This window comes from Eubalaena glacialis, chromosome X, assembly GCF_028564815.1.
Source record: "Eubalaena glacialis isolate mEubGla1 chromosome X, mEubGla1.1.hap2.+ XY, whole genome shotgun sequence".
Taxonomy (NCBI): Eukaryota; Metazoa; Chordata; class Mammalia; order Artiodactyla; family Balaenidae; genus Eubalaena; species Eubalaena glacialis.
The window spans coordinates 75745102-75751011 of NC_083736.1; positions in this window are offsets into that span (position 1 = coordinate 75745102).

Consider the following 5910-nt stretch of genomic DNA (forward strand, 5'->3'; position numbering starts at 1 on the left):
AAAAGGGAGAAGACTCAAATCAACAGGGTTAGAAATGAAAAAGGACAAGTAACAAATGACACTGCAGAAATACAAAGGATCAAGAGAGATTACTACAAACATTTATATGACAATAACATAGACAAAATGGAAGAAATGGACTAACTCTTAGAAAAGCACAACCTACTAAGACTGAATCAGGAAGAAATAGAAAATATAAACAGGCCAATCACAAGCACTGAAATTGAAACTGTGATTTAAAATCTTCCAATAAACAAAATCCCAGGACAAGACGGCTTAACAGGTGAATTCTATCAAACATTTAGAGAAGACCTAACGCCTATCCTTCTCAAACTCTTCCTAAATATAGCAGAGGGAGGAACACTCCCAAACTCATTCTACGAGGCCACCAACACCCTGATAGCAAAACCAGACAAATATGTAACAAAGAAAGAAAACTACAGGCCAATACCACTGATGAACATAGATACAAAATTCCTCAACAAAATACTAACAAACAGAATCCAACAGCACATTAAAAGGATCATACACCATGATCAAGTGGGGTTTATCCTAGGAATTGCAAGGATTCTTCAATATATGCAAATCAATCAATGTGATACACCATATTAACACACTGATGAATAAAACCATGTGATCATCTAAATAGATGCAGACAAACATTTGATAAAATTCAACACCTATTTATCATAAAAACCCTCCAGAAAGTAGGCATAGAGGGAAATTATCTCAACAAAATAAAGACCATATATGACAAACTCACAGGCAACATTGTCCTCAATGGTGAAAAATTGAAACCATTTCCATTAAGACCAGGAATAAGACAATGTTGCCTACTCTCACCACTATAATTCAACATTGTTTTGGAAGCTTTAGCCACAGCAATCAGAGAAGAAAAAGAAATAAAAGGAATCCAAATCGGAAAAGAAGTAACACTGTCATGGTTTGCAGAAGACATGATAATCTACATAGAGACTATTAAAGATGCTACCAGAAAATTACTAGAGCTAATCAATGAATTTGGTAAAGTAGCAGGATACAAAATTAATGCACAGAAATCTCTTGCATTCCTATACACTCATGATGAAAAATCTGAAAAAGAAATAAAGGAAACACTACCGTGTACCACTGCAACAAAAAGAATAAAATACCTAGGAATAAAACTACCCAAGGAGACAAAAGAACTCTATGTAGAAAACTATAAGACACTGAGGAAAGAAATTAAAGATGATACAAAACTATGGAGAGATATACCATGTTCTTGGATTGCAAGAATCAACATTGTGAAAATGACTATACAACACAAAGCAATCGGAAGATTCAATGCAATCCCTATCAAACTACCACTGGCATTTTTAATAGAACTAGAACAAAAAAGTTCACAATTTGTATGGAAACACAAAAGACCCCGAATGGCTAAAGCAATCTTGAGAAAGAAAAATGGAGCTGGAGGAATCAGGCTCCCTGAGTTCAGACTATACTACAAAGCTACAGTAATGAAGACACTATGGTACTGACACAGAAAGAAAATATAGATCAATGGAACAGGAGAGAAAGCCCAGAGATAAACCCACACACATATGGTCACCTTATTTTTGATAAAGGAGTCAAGAATATACAATGGAGAAAAGACAGCCTCTTCAATAAGTGGTGCTGGGAAAACTAGACAGCTACATGTAAAAGAATGAAATTAGAACACTCCCTAACTCCATACACAAAAATAAACTCAAAATGGATTAAAACCTAAACGTAAGTCCAGACACTAAAAAAATCTTAGAGGAAAACAGGCAGAACACTCTATAACATTAATCACAGCAAGATCATTTTTGATCCACCTCCTAGAGAAATGGAAATAAAAACAAAAATAAACAAATGTGACCTAATGAAACTTAAACGCTTTTGCATGGCAAAAGAAACCATAAACAAGACCAAAAGACAACCCTCAGAATGGGAGAAAATATTTGCAAACGATGTAACTGACAAAGGATTAATATACAAACAACACATGCAGCTCAATATCAATAAAACAAACAACTTAATCCAAAACTAGGCAGAAGACCTAAATAGAGATTTCTCCAAAGAAGATATACAGATTGCCAACAAACACATGAAAGGATGCTCAACATAACTAATCATTAGAGAAATGCAAATCAAAAATACAATGAAGTATCACCTCACACCCGTCAGAATGGCCATCATCAAAAATATACAAAAATAAATGCCTGAGAGGGTGTGGAGAAAAGGGAACCCTCTTGCACTGTTGGTGGGAATGTAAATTGATACAGCCACTCTGGAGAACAGTATGGAGGTTCCTTAAAAAACTAAAAATGGAACTACCATACGAGCCAGCAATCCCACTACTGGGCATATACCCTGAGAAAACCATAATTCAAAAAGAGGCATGTCCCACAATGTTCACTGCAGCTCTATTTACAATAGCCAGGACATGGAAGCAACCTAAGTGTCCATCGACAGATGAATGGATAAAGAAGATGTGGCACATATATACAATGGAATATTACTCAGCCATAAAAAGAAACGAAATTGAATTATTTGTAGTGAGGTGGATGGACCTAGAGTCTGTTACACAGAGTGAAGTAAGTCAGAAAGTGAAAAACAAGTATCGTATGCTAACACATATATATGGAATCTAAAAAAAAAAAAAGTCATGAAGAACCTAGGGTTAGGACAGGAATAAAGAAGCAGACTTACTAGACAATGGACTTGAAGACACAGGGAAGGGGAAGCATAAGGTGGGACAAAGTTAGCGACTGGCATGGACATATATACACTACCAAACGTAAAATAAATAGCTAGTGGGCAGGAGCCACGTAGCACAGGAGATCTGCTCGGTGTTTGTGCCCACCTAGCGGGGTGGGATAGGGAGGGTGGGAGGGAGACAGATGCAAGAGGGAAGATATATGGGGATATATGTATATGTATAACTGAGTCACTTTGTTATAAAGTAGAAACTAACACACCATTGTAAAGCAATTATACTCCAATAAAGATGTTAAAAAAAAAAACCTACAAACAAACCACAATGAAAACAGGATGACCGAAAACCTGTGGAATGCAGCAAAAGCAGTTCTAAGAGGGAAGTTTATAGCAATAAAATCCTACCACAAAAAACAAGAAAAGTCTCAAATAAACAACCTAACATTTCACCTAGAGCAATTAGAGAAAGAAGAAAAAAAATTTAAAAATCCAAAAGGTAGAAGAAGGAAAGTAATCATAAAGGTCATATCAGAAATAAATGAAAAAGAAATGAAGGAAATTATTGCAAAGACAAATAAAACTAAAACCTTTGAGAAGGTAAACAAAACTCATAAACCATTAGCCAGACTCATCAAGAAAAAAAGGGAGAAGGCTCAAATCAACAGAATTAGAAATGAAAAAGGAGAAGTAACAACTGACACTGCAGAAATACAAAGGATCATAGAGATTACTACAAGCAACTATATGCCAATAAAATGGACAACCTAGAAGAAAAGGACAAAGTCTTAGAAAAGCACAACCTTCTGGGACTGAACCAGGAAGAAATAGACAATATAAACAGACCAATCACAATCACTGAAATTGAAAATATGATTAAAAATCTGCAACAAACAAAAGCCCAGGACTAGACGGCTTCACAGGCGAATTCTATCAAACATTTAGAGAAGAGCTAACATCTATTCTTCTCAAATTTTTCCAAGGTATAGCAGAGGGAGGAACATTCCCAAACTCATTCTACATGGCCACCATCACCCTGATACAAAAACCACACAATGATGCCACAGAAAAGGAAACCTACAGGGCAATATCACTGTTGAATATAGATGCAAAAATCCTCAACAAAATACTAGCAAACAGAATCCAACAGCACATAAAAAGGAACATACACCATGATCAAGTGGGGTTCATCCCAGTAATGCAAGGATTATTCAGTATATGCAAATCAATTAATGTGATACACCATATTAACAAATTGAAGGATAAAAACCATAAGATCACCTCAGTAGATGCAGACAAAGCTTTCAACAAAATTAAACACCCATTTATAATAAAAATTCTCCAGAAAGTAGGCACAGAGGGAACCTACCTCAACAAAATAAACGCCATATATGACAAACACACAGCCTACATCTTTGTCAATGGTGAAAATTTGAAACAATTTTCTCTAACATCAGGAACAGGACAATGTTGCCCACTCTCTCCATTATTATTTAACATAGTTTTTAAGTTTTAGCCAAAGCAATGAGAGAAGAAAAAGAAACAAAAGAGATCCAAATCCGAAAAAAAGAAATAAAATTTTCACTGTTTGCAGATGACATGATACTATACATAAAGAATCCTAAAGATGCTACCAGAAAACTACTAGAGCTAATCAATGAATTTGGTAAAGTAGAAGGATACAAAATTAATGCACAGAAATCTGCTGCATTCCTATACACTAATGATGAAAAATCTGAAAGAGAAATTAGGGAAACACTTCCATTTACCTTTGCAAAAAATAAAATAAAATACCTAGAAATAAACCTATCTAAGGAGACAAAAACCTTTATGCAGAAAACTATAAGACACTGGTGAAAGAAATTAAAGATGATACAATCAGATGGAGAGATATACCATGCTTTTGGATTAGAAGAATCAACATTGTGAAAATGACTATACTACCCAAAGCAATCTACAGATTCAATGCAATCTCTATCAAACTACCACTGGCATTTTTCACAGAACTAGAACAAAAAATTTTACAATTTGTATGGAAACACAAAAGACCCCGAATAGCCAAAGCAATCTTGAGAAAGAAAAACGGAGCTGGAGGAATCAGGCTCCCTGACTTCAGATTATACTACAAAGCTACAGTAATCAACACAGTATGGTACTGGCACAAAAACGGAAATATAGATCACGATAGAAAGCCCAGAGATAAACCCATGCACATATGGTCACCTTATCTTTGATAAAGGAGGCAAGAATATACAGTGGAGAAAAGACAGCCTCTTCAATAAGTGGTGCCGGGAAAACTGGACAGGGACATGTAAAAGAATGAAATTAGAACACTCCCTAACACCATACACAAAAATAAACTCAAAATGGATTAAAGACCTAAATATAAGGCCAGACATTATCAAACTCTTAGAGGAAAACATAGGCAGAACGCTCTATGATATAAATGACAGCAAGATCCTTTTTGACCCAACTCCTAGAGAAATCGAAATAAAAACAAAAATAAACAAATGGGACCTAATGAAACTTAAAAGCTTTTGCACAGCAAAGGAAACCATAAACAAGACAAAAAGACAACCCTTAGAATGGAGAAAGTATTTGCAAAAGAAGCAACTGACAAAATTTTAATATCCAAAATATACAAGCAGAGCATGCAGCTCAATATCAAAAAAACAAACAACCCAATCCAGAAATGGGCAGAAGACCTAAAGAGACATTTCTCCAAAGAAGATATACAGATTGCCAACAAACACATGAAAGGATGCTCAATATCACTAATCATTAGGGAAAAGCAAATCAAAACTACAATGAGGTATCACCTCGCACTGGTCAGAATGGCCATCATCAAAATATCTAGAAACAATAAATGCTGGAGAGGGTGTGGAGAAAAGGGAACCCTCTTGCACTGTTGGTGGGAATGTAAATTGATACAGCCACTATCGAGATCAGTATAGAGCTTCCTTAGAAAACTAAAAGTAGAACTACCATATGACCCAGCTATCCCACTACTGGGCATATACCTTGAGAAAACCATAATTCAGAAAGTGTCATGTACCACAATGTTCATTGCAGCTCTATTTACAATAGCCAGGACATGGAAGCATCTTAAGTGTCCATTGACAGATGAATGGATAAAGAAAATGTGGCACATATATACAATGGAATATTACTGAGCCATAGAATGAAACAAAACTG